Raw genomic sequence first — 12,147 nt, forward strand, 5'->3', positions numbered from 1 at the left:
TCTTTTAAAACAATTGTTTTATGATCCTATATTGGTTTGGTTGATTCTTTATAAAATCACTGTTTGAAGGCACCAGATTAGAAGACATTTCCTGTTTTGAGTTATGGTCTGTGGTTATAAATGTCGTCTAAAGCAACTGACACCGTTAATGTCTGGTTGCCACCACCTTGATCATTTTCCCTTGTATCATACTCTTTTCACAATTGCTTGGTGGGCTGGTAATGTTGGAAAGGAAACACCAACATTGTTGGTTCTGACAAGCCACTTTTAAAAGTCTTTTCTTGCTATCTGTTCCAAACTGTGAATATTTGTAGCAGAGAATGAAGCACTTCTGTGGGAGAGCAACACCATCAGTGCTGAATTGCAGTATGTACTTTTATTTGGAGGTGCCTTGATTTGACCTTACTATTTTTTTTTCAACTTTTTTTTTTTTTTTTTTTTTTTTTGGGACAGAGAGAGACAGAGCATGAACGGGGGAGGGGCAGAGAGAGAGGGATACACAGAATCAGAAACAGGCTCCAGGCTCCGAGCCATCAGCCCAGAGCCTGACGCAGGGCTCGAACTCACGGACTGCGAGATCGTGACCTGGCTGAAGTCGGACGCTTAACCGACTGCGCCACCCAGGCGCCCCGATTTGACCTTATTAAACAGGTGTGTTTGCCTGGGGAATTTATGAGAATAAGAAATCTGAAGGTGTGGATACAAGTTTCTAAAGAGAAAAACTTGACTTATAGGCTCAAATAATCCAGAAGTTAATTTAATGAAAAACAGCTGGTAGTTTAATGCATTTTATAATTTTGACATGTCATTACATTTTATACTTTTTCAGTTGTTCTAAAAGTAGAACCTAGTAAATCATAGTTATTTATACTTAACAGACTTAGCTCACTAGGGAGAAGCTTGGTGACATGCATGGGAAAGTGAAACAAATATTTTTGTAGAATCCTATCACAATATAAGAAGGTGGTCTTACAACATTCCTTCTTTGGGTATAAATTGGTTTGCTCTGAATATTGATTCCTTGACGCTAAATGATAAAAAGTGCCTTGCTGCCTTTTTAACAAGATACCCAGTAATTCTCCATGCAGTGTTTGAGAAACACAGCATTGCAACTTTGGGAAACCTTCACTGTGAAAGTTACGTTAGAACTGGATCTTGTAGAAAGATCCAGTTTATCTAACAAATGAATGAGCAGAAGTGTTCTGGAACAGTAGAAAGTACTGAAACTTTTAACGGATTCCTTGACTACATAATCAGTCTAACCACCTTAACTTATGGTTAGAAGCTTTTCGTAGTGTAACTGTTTCATGTTTTTTTGTTTCTTGTACTATGTTAATTTTGTCAGCCTACTGTATAATGTCCAGTGCTTTCCTGCTTGATCTCCCACATTCATACCTGCTGCCTATTGAAGTTCTAATCTCTTTCAAAATCTTAGGAAAAAACCTGCTTATTCTAGAAATTTATCCTAAAATTATTCCTTCAGGAATTAACAAATTTTATCCTGTCATTTCTATATCACTTACTGTCATTGTTCTACTATTTGCCACATTACATTTTCATATGTACATTATCACATCAGAAGACTTTTGAATGAGAGGTAATGTTCCCCAAACTCTCTTGACTACAGTATATATATTTTCTAGGACCCTATTTATCCACATTCTCAGTGCATGGGCAGTTTTGCCATATCACCACAATTGTAAGACCAGAAAGAAATCCTCATGGAGTCTTTTTTCTGTTATGTATTTAGAACTGTTCTGTTGTATGTGTTTAGTCAACACCATGTCAAATAACTTTCAAAACTTATCACTGAAATTATAAATAAGTAAATATCCATACAGAGTTTTTCTATTTATTTATTTACTTATTTATTTAGAGCATGAACAGGGGAGAGGAGCAGAGGGAGAGAGAGAGAAGGAATCTTAACCAGGCTCCACACTTAGTGAAGAGCCTGATGCAGAACTCAATCTCATAATCCTGGGATCATTACCTGAGCCCAAATCAGGAGTCACTCAACCGACTAAGCCACTCAGTTGCCCCCATATAGATTTTTCTGTTTCTCAGGAGACTCCTTCAAGTTACAAAGGGAGTTTTTGACATGTATCTTTTTAAATTTATTTAAAAATTTTTTTTTAGTTTTTTTTTTTTTAATGTTTATTTTTGAGACAGAAACAGAGTGTGAGCGGGGGAGGGGTGGAGAGAGAGAGAGGGAGACAGAGAATCAGAAGCAGACTCCAGGCTCTAAGCTGTCAGCACAGAGCCTGATGTGGGGCTCAAACTCCCAAACCGTGAGATCATTACCTGAACCTAAGTCAGACGCTTAACCGACTGAGCCACCCAGGCAGTCCCTCCAACTACCCCCCCCCCCAATTTTTTTAATGTTTATTCATTTTTGAAAGAGACACAGCATGGACAGGGGAGGGGCAGAGAGGGAGACACAGAATCCAAAGCAGGCTCCAGGGTCTAGGCTCTGAGCTGTCAGCACAGAGCCCAGAGTTAGAGGCCCAGCTCATGAACTGTGAGATCATGACTTGAGCTAAAGTTAGATGCGTAACCTACTGAGCTACCTAGACGCCCCATTGACATGGCTGTATCTTGAGAATGAGGTTGTATTTTGTAGAGAATATAGATCACACCAACGGGCCATTTTTAAGGAATTGTGTTAGGAAAAATTCTGTTAGGTCAGGGATTAAGTGTACCTTAAAATTAAAATAGAAGGGATGAGTTGAAGTGTTCTATGTGTAACTTATTCAGCACCAGCATCAGGAGGACAAGAAGTTGGGATGGTGATAACTAACCTGTACATGGACATAAGGAATTTTGTTATTTACATGTAATTCCAGGTTATATAGATCAATCTACCGGTTCTTGTGGCCTTCTTTTGTAGTCTTGGCAGATCAGACTTATCAGATCCATTAAAAGCTTAACCTTCTGTACAACTAACATACCAGAGGTTGCTTGTTTCTTTTGTGTACATTTGGAACCCTCATCAAAGGAGTTCTGCCACAGAGCCCATAGTATAAGTCTGCTTACATTTTGGAAAGTCTGACTTTGAATCACCCTGAGGCACTCTTCAGGTTATGTGAAGGGACAAACCTTCCTATGATCTAGTGTTTGGCCAGGCTTATCTCCCTGCCAACTATTAGTGAGGAAGCTGATGGTTATTATGAAGGAGAAGTAGGTGAGGGCAGTAGGGAATTATTATTACTCTCTTTCGCAATTTTCCCTTAACTGTCCCCCCCAGTGATTTTATCAGGCCCCATGACAAGGTCTTTAAAATGAATATGGATGAGTGGCCCGAGCCTGAGTCCTGACCTGTCATGTTCCTCCTCAAATAGCATGAACTTCACCACCCACTCCGACTTCTCCTCCAACTATTGGTCCTAGGGCTCCATGCTGTCGCCCAACCACTTGGTCCTGCCAGTCAGCATTGCGGATGCCAGAGTCTATGCAGGCACCAGGGGCTCAGCCTCTCAGATCTCTGTGTTCTGCTCCACCAGCTAATAGGGTGGTGGGGGGCCCAGGCCTGGCCACCAGGATGGCTAGGGGTCTGGCAGGCATAGGGGGCATCCTCAGGAAGAAGGAGACCATGCAAGACCTGAGTGACCACCTGGCCTCCTGCCTGGAGGAGGTGAGGAGCCTCAAGGCTGATAATCAGTGATTGGAGTTCAAAATCTGGGAACACCTGGAGAGGAAGGGACCCCAGGTCAAAGACTGGGGGCAATACTTTTAAGAGCATTTTTGCTGAGGGCTCAGATCTTTGCAAGATCTATGGACAGTGCCTGCATCATTCTGCATATTGACAGTGCCCATCTTGTTGCTGGTGACTTCAGAGTCCATGTGAGATGGAGCTGGCCATGTGCCATTCTGTGGAGAATGCTCTCCCTGAGCTCCACAGAATCATTGATGACAGCAGTGTCACTTGACTGAAGCTGGAGGTAAGAGACCAAGGCTCTCAAGGAGCTGTTCCTCATGAAAAAGAAACCATGAGGAGGAAGTAAGGGGTCCAAAAAACCAAATTGTCAACTCTGGGTTGACTGTGGAGTCGGATGCCCCCAAATCTCAGGACCTCAGCAAGATCATGGCAGGCATCCAAGCCCTATGATGAGCTGGCTCAGAAGAACCAAGAAGAGCTGGACAAGTACTGGTTCCAGCAGATTGAGGAGAGCCCCACAGTGGCCACCTCATAGACCACTGAGATAGGAACAGCTGAGATGACCCTCCCAGAGCTGAGTACTTGGAGATCAACCTGGACTTGATGAGAAACCTGAAGGCCAGCTTGGAGAATAGCCTGGGGGAGGTGGAGGCCCACTACATGATGCAGATGGAGCAACTCAATGGGGTCCTGCTGCACCGGGAGTCAGAGCTGTCACAGACCTGGACAGAGGGGCAGCACCAGACCTAGGAGCATGAGGCCTTGCTGAGTATCAAGGTCAAGCTGGAGGCTGAGATCACCGCCTACCATCACCTGCTGGAAGACAGGGAGGTGGACAGCAGTAGCTACTTGCACATTGTCCAGAAGACCACCACACGCAGGATTATGGATGGCAGAGTGATGTCTGAGAGCAATGACACCGAAGTTCTGAGGTGTTGAGGCAGCAGAATAGAAGCAGGTTACCCTTTGGGGAGCAGGAGGCCAATTAAAAGAGGTGAAAAATGAATATGGGTGAGGTCGTCGCATAGGATAGGATATGGACTAGAAGAGTTCCAGAAACATCCAGTGATAAACTTTAGTAATTAGTGTTTACTGACCATTTTGTCCTGTGCATTGTGTTATGTACTTTACAGGGATTATCCTATTTGACAATCTTACGAAGTAGGTACTTTAATTCCTACTATCCGGAAGAGTCAATTGAGGCTTAGAGAGGGGAAGCAACTGACTTGGAATGATAAAACTGGGAACTGTCACCCAGCTTGTGCCTTGAATAATGTCAGCCACCAACGCGTGCAAGTAGTTAAAAAGTGGTTTTAAATGTGGAAGAATTATACTTTGCATTTATGATTTTAGCAAAAAGAAAATGTTAATGTATTCTAGTTAATCTGTTAATGTAATTGAGGTTGATAGTCTTTGTGACCTGATAGACCTGAGTACTACCTTTAAAAAAAAAAAAAAAAAAAAGGGCAGCTTTACTGAGATGTAATTTACATACCGTACAATTCACCTATTTAAACTGTGCAATTCGGGGCGCCTGGGTGGCGCAGTCGGTTGAGCGTCCGACTTCAGCCAGATCACGATCTCGCGGTCTGTGAGTTCGAGCCCCGCGTCAGGCTCTGGGCTGATGGCTCAGAGCCTGGAGCCTGCTTCCGATTCTGTGTCTCCCTCTCTCTCTGCCCCTCCCCCGTTCATGCTCTCTCTCTCTCTCTGTCCCCCCCCCAAAAATAAATAAATAAATAAATAAAAGTTGAAAAAAATGTTTAAAAAAAATAAAAAAAATAAACTGTGCAATTCAACGATTTTTACTATGTAAACAGAGTTTTGCATCCATCACCATAGTCAATATCGGAACATTTTTGTTATCCCCAAAAGAAACCTGTACCCATTAGCAGTCATGTCCCATTCTCCCAGATTCCCACACTGTGGCAGCCACTAGTCTACTTTTTGTCTCTATAGATTTGCCTGTCGTGGGAAATCTTGTATACAATTTTGTATACCTTGAATGTGATATGCACAAGAGACCATGCAGTATGTGGTCTCTTGTGACTAACTTCTTTTACTTAAACAATGTTTCCAAGGTTCACCCATGTTGTAGCATGTATCAGTACTTCATTCTTTTTATTGCTAAATAATATTCCATTGTCTGGGTATATCACTTTGTACTTATCCATTCTGTATATTTTTCAAAAAAATGTGTTTTTTTTTTTTTTTGTTTGTTTTTTTTTTAAGTTCGTGTTGGTCAGTTTTTTGTTCTCCCAGAAAGTGCTCAGTCACCTAGAGCAGCCTTGCTGGGTGAATAAGGAAATTAGTACCTCTTTGATGTAGCTCAGTTTAGCCACATGATCTTGAAAATTTTGCCTCCTTTCGTTTTACTTAGCATGTAACACATAAAGGGAAGGATAAGTCATTATGTGAACAGATAGGGTTACTGGCCTTTTTTTTGCCCCCTAAGCCAAAGTCACTTTCAACATTATTTTGAGAATAATGATGAAGATAATGTCCTTTGATTTACTAAAGTAAAAAGAAAACCGGTCATGAATGATTTGTTAGAGTGTGAATTTAACAAAGTGATGTCCTTAAATAATGTTCATAAATCTGATATGCTGAATGTTAAAGATGTTAGAATATGGGCAAAGTTTTTGGGTTTTGTTTTGTTTTTGATACAGTAACCAAAGTTTTCAGTATTAGGGCAGTTCTATCTTTTTGGAAAGAAGAATTATGTTGTAATGACTAGTAATACATTTGTGAGCTTACCTGTTTCATCTGTTCTTACCTATTGAGACATTGAGAAAAAGGGCACTGAGCATGTGAGGAGGGATTCGGGAATTGACCTGGAGTTGTAGGGATTGGAGTGTGAGGAAAGAATTTTCCTCTCCTGAAAGGTGATATTTTAGGTGACAATTTAAAGATTTGTTATGTTTTTATGGTTTTGTTTGACTCTGCACTTCTCTCATTCCACTTTATTTTCTGGTATGGAAAAAACAAAGAGTATTTAGGAAAAACTGCGATTTACCTTTAGGAAAGCAACTACAGGGAAGCTCAAGTAACTGGCACTTCCTCTCCTCTCCCCTGCCCCAACGCGTGAGCACATTCAGAAATAATTTGGTATTGAAGATTTACCTCGGAAATGATTTATTGAAAAGTGACTCGTTTATGTGCATTAAGATCAACTGCCTGCAACTTCAGTATGATATTGAATTCTGCAGATTGGTAATTCCTGTCAATTACGAATCTGTGACATGTAGCAGAGTATCAGCCTGGGAACCAGGAGCCACCACTTACTAGACGTGTGACTTCAGACAAGTTTTTAAATTTCTCTGAGCTTTGATTCCCTTCACCAAAAATGAAAGAATTACCTCCTAAGTTATGAGTATTCAGTGTTTATGTAAAGTATTTAACAAAAGCCTAGTGGTCAATAAATGTGGCAGTTGCTGTTGTGAATGACCTGAATTAAATTAAAAAAAAGTGTTAAAAGTTTGTGTGTACCACTGCATACTCTGTTAATTGTTTGGGATAAATTAGGTAATGAAGTCAATTTTTATAATTTGAATATCATTTAGACAAATTCCTTCAGCTTTTTTTCCCCCCTTATTTTTTCTTTGCTGGCTTAGTTCTAGAATAAGCCAACAAATTTATCACTCAGGATTTGAAAAATCTGGCAGATTAATTCTGTGGGGGAGCACTGTCCTTTAACATTAAAGCATGTTAAGTTTCTTTGAATATAGTTTGACCGGGAGTTGTTCAGTTTTTTTGGAGTGACTCTAATTTCTTTTATTGCCTAGGATTGGCTAGTGTCACTTTTCCATTCTGGAAAAGGCTTTGTAGCTAAACTGTCTGTATTCAGGAATGTCTGCCTCATTTTATTCTATGATTCATACATATTTACATAAGATTCTTGTCAAAGTCCCATCTTTTAGAAGTAGGAATTGCCTCCTTAATTATGATTTTAAATTTTTTGAGTTATGTAGAATCTGCATGGTTAAAACCTCAATCCGATAGTGACCGTTAAGGTATTATCTAGTTGGCTTGTAACTAAACATTTAAACCTGGTTAAAATTTAGCATACTTCCCCAAATTTACGTTTCTCCCACCCCCCACATGCCCTTAACCTACCAATGTATTGAACTTTTAAAGTGAGCACTCTAATAGGAAAACCAAGTTTGTTTTCAGTGACCATTTTACTTTTCGAGATGCGTGGCCAAGTAAGTTGTAATTTATCCTGGCTGAGAAAAGGAAAAATCTGGGCAAAGACTAAAGGCAGCCAATAGTCACAAAAGACCTAAACTGGGATTAGAGTTAGCCAAATCAACTCCATAGGGATTTACAGTGGAATTTTGAACATTATCTAATAGGGGAATTCTGGAGAAAAGTCCATTTTACTTAGACCTCACTATTTTTTATGGTGCCGTGCAAGAGAGAAGCTAAGCTTCTTCAGAAACACTCATCTCTGCTGGGGCCAACAGAAATAAAACATACATACATATATATAAGCTTTAACTGAGATGAAACTTTTGTTAGACCATAATCTACTTATCGGATCCTGTACTCTTAGAGTCTATCCTAATGGTTAATCTTGTGGACTTGGGAGTTAGATTGTCTGGGTTCAGGTTTCAGTTCTGCCTCTTCCTAGCTGGTTGCCCGATGTCAATAAAACTGCATAGTGCTGTGGGGATTGACAGGGATAAGCCATATAAAGTACTTAACGTAGTAGCTGCTTCACCACCACCACGTTAGGAATACCACTTAATTTTAATTATATGCTGTTATATTGATCATTTTATTGCACTCTGGAAGACAGATTGGAAGATAACTTTTTACATAGCACTGTAGTGAGTTTCTTTTTAATCAGATTAAGAAAGCACTTTGCTTATGTTAATTTCCAGAGATTTGAATATTTTTTCTTTTATACCAAGCCACTGGCTACAGTATAATATCTGCATCATGATGTTTATAAAAAATCCACAATCTATAAAAACCTAGGATATTGAAGAAAGAGAGCCATTGGGAAGTGAAGGGACTGACAGAAGCCTATATATTCAATTGTGTGCCCTGCTGCTGCTTTGCAAGTTGATTTCCATGCCAGAAATACACTGCCTGCTCTAGTCTTGAGTGAAGTGTAAAAATATTTCCTAACATTTTGTGGAGCACTTTATAGTTTACAGTGTCTATTTCATATACACTTTGATTCCCACAAATGATTCTGTGACAGAGTTAATATTTCTTTCCATTTCCTATTGTATTCTCTCACATTTATTACTGGATAGCTAGAATAACTATATTAGAATCTTACAATAGATTCCTAGGGCAGAGTTGCAAAGGCACTCAGGGCACTGTTCAAAATTACCTAGCCTATTTACTAAAGATATCTGGATCCCAGTTCTGATTTAATAACATTGTTTGAGAGTATCAGTGGGTAATTGGTCTTATTAGCTGTTTATTGACTCACCAATTTTGACAGTACTTGGTTTCTTTATATTTCTGTTAAGACATAATGCAGAACAAATGTCCTTAAAGATGTGTGTGTGTGTATACAATGGAAACACAATGGAATATTACTCAACCATCAGAAAAAAAGAAATCTTGCCATTTGCAATGACATAGGTGGAACTAGAGTGTATGATGCTAAGTGAAATAAGTCAGTCTGAGAAAGACAAATACAATATGATTTCACGCATGTACAATTTAAGAAACAAAACAGATGAACATGTGGGAAGACGGGGGGGGGGGGGGGAGACAAACAAACCATAAGAGACTCTTAATGATAGAGAACAAACTGAGGGTTGATGGAGACAGGTGGGTGGGGGATGGGCTGGATAGGTGATGGCGATTAAGGAGGGCACTTGTGATGAATCACTGAATTCTCCTGAAACCAATATGAAACTATATGTTAAGTAATTAGAATTTAAATAAAAATTTGAAAAAGAAAAAACACAGAACTGTATGGGGATTTGATGTATCATTTGAGCTAGTGCATTGAAGTATTTCTAAGTTTTTAGAAAGGTAGTAATGAATATTTGGTATTTTGTTTAAAATGAAAATGCACTAGAAACAATGAAAAAAAAGCCCTGAGGAAATTTCCAGGGAATAATTGCCACATGCATAAAACTGGTAGTCCCAAAGAGTTTCATGGGTAAGTTATTTTAAACTTTAATGAATCATTTAAACAGTTTCAGTTCAGAGAGAGAAGTTTCCTAAGTCATTTTTACAAAGTCAACATAACACTGATACCAAAACCTGGGGGAATGTGTGCACATACACATTAGTAGGCTAATCCCAAAATGGATACATATTTTAATATAATAGCTAATATTTACTGTCTCTTACATTTGCCGGATCCTGTGGGCAATATGCATTTTTTCCTTTTTAATTGATCTTATTAAATTGTATAATATTGGTTAAAAAAAACAGAATTCTTACAAGTTTATCCAAAGGTTACTCCTAAAAGATGGACTATTATCTCCATGTGAGGTTCCTTTATTCTGTGAGACTTGATAATTAATCACACACTTTTCTTTACATACTTGAGGAGGTAGGGTCCACAGTGGTGTCTAAAAAGCCATCTGAGATTTTTATTTGTATTTTTTTAAGTTTATTTATTTAAGTAATCTCTACACCCAACATAGGGTTCAAACTCACAGCCCTGAGATCAACAGTCGCTTGTTTTTCCAACTGAGCCTCCAGCCAGGCACCTCACCATCTGAGATTTTTTTGAAATGAGACTCTTGAGCATCAGCTAAAACACTGTATCTATAACTTATAAAAGAAAGACAAGTGATTCTCCAGACTAGAAAGTCCAGATCAATAAACCTGTTTCTCTAGATTTTCTTTAAAAAATAACGTTTTTGTTCCTTCAACTTCCAAAGAGTCTATTTTGAATGATCTACTTTTCAACTGGTTTTTGGTTGTGTCACACTTGGATGCAGTTGACTTAAAAATGTTTTACTTCTTGCTTTTTCTTCTAATTATTTTATTTTTAGTCATTCTGACTAGTGCAGGATATTTTCTCTAGAGGATGTGTCAACACAAAATGAACAAAATTTCTCTTAGAATTTCTAAAAGAAAGGAAGAAAGTATTATTCGAGCCCAAGTTAGGACAGCTGCCTGGGATACACAGTCTTCACAAAGCAGAGAATGCTCTCACATATTTTCTTTCGATCCTCAGCATAATAACCCTGTATGGTATGGCAACTATTGTTATCCTTATTTTATGAATAAGGAAACCCCCTGTAAAGAGAAATCTCCTAGAGGTTGAATGAGGAAATGAATGTTGCCCAGAAACACCACTGTAGAATGTGACAGTGCCTGCATTGGAATTGAGTCTTTTTGATTGAGAAAGCCCAAACTCTTAACCATAAGAGAGAAAAAGAACCCTGAAGGAAAAAGAGAATCTGGAAGAATATTAAGTAAAACCTCTTTTATAGCGATTATAAATAAGTAAAATTTTCACATTCTCCCAAATACATTTGCATACTAAAAATTTTAAACACTAGATTCATGTACTACACTCTAGTAAGGAAAACTATATTTAGACCAATGTGTTGGGCAGTGTGTACTATAGGTACATAAATTTTTCTGCCTGTTTGCTAAAACTTTTTCATTTTCTTTTAAAATAAAGACGGATAAGCTCGTGTAATGGGGAGCTTGAGTTAATCAACAGAAGTATTCTTATTTGCAGATAATGAAGCTGTTTTAATGACAGGGTTTTTAAAGTGTGCAGAGAATTTGGCTGTGAAGAAGCCTTCACAGGACTTTATGCTGAGCCTTGGAGATGTATTGCACAATTCTGGCTTGTTTTATGTAATAGATCAATTCCTAAAATCATTCAACATGTATTGATAACAGTGGTAGTTATTAGGGAGGGGAACTATATGGGAAAGGGACAATATTTTAAACTCTTGGAATACAAATGTGTTCATGTATTACTCTATTCCCCAAAATACATCTTTTTAAAAATCTATTAAGTTTTTTATTTTTATTTAAGTTTTTATTGTTAAGAGAGAAAGAGAGTACAAGCAGGGGAGTGGCAGAGAGAGAGAGACAGGGAAACACAGAATCTGAAGCAGGGTCCAGGCTCTGAGCCATCAGTGCAGAGCCTGATGCAGAGCTCAAACTCACTAACCGTAAGATCATGCGTGACGTGAGCTGAAGTCGGATAGCTAACTGACTGAGCTGCCCAGGCACCCCAAAAATCTATTAATTTTTTTTTAAATGCACCATGGGAACTTGTTTAAAGGATTTTTAATTTAAATTCATTTTGTTCACCACTCACCCTAATTATATCTATCTAGATGTGCCATGTCTAGAGGTTTCCTTTAATTTTATGGTTTATAAAAGGGAATAAAATATCGCCATAGTGTTTGTTTGATCTGGTTCAAGTCTCCTCTCCCTGCCTTACCTCTGTCTCAAAGTAATGGTCAGAGAGAACTGGAGACATTTTAAAGTTCTATTTCTTCTATCAGATTGACCTCTGCTTTTTAGACTTTTTATTGAAG

The 12,147-nt window shown here is 38.6% G+C and overlaps 1 protein-coding gene and 1 pseudogene across 6 annotated transcripts in view; both read left to right on the forward strand.

Annotated features, from left to right (window-relative positions):
* Positions 1–12,147, forward strand: part of ELF1 (E74 like ETS transcription factor 1) — a 111,141-nt gene that overhangs the window by 60,147 nt on the left and 38,847 nt on the right. The gene's annotated exons all lie outside the window — the stretch shown is intronic.
* Positions 2,445–5,128, forward strand: LOC102901996 (annotated as a pseudogene).

The sequence above is a fragment of the Felis catus genome, chromosome A1, assembly GCF_018350175.1.
Source record: "Felis catus isolate Fca126 chromosome A1, F.catus_Fca126_mat1.0, whole genome shotgun sequence".
NCBI lineage: Eukaryota > Metazoa > Chordata > Mammalia > Carnivora > Felidae > Felis > Felis catus.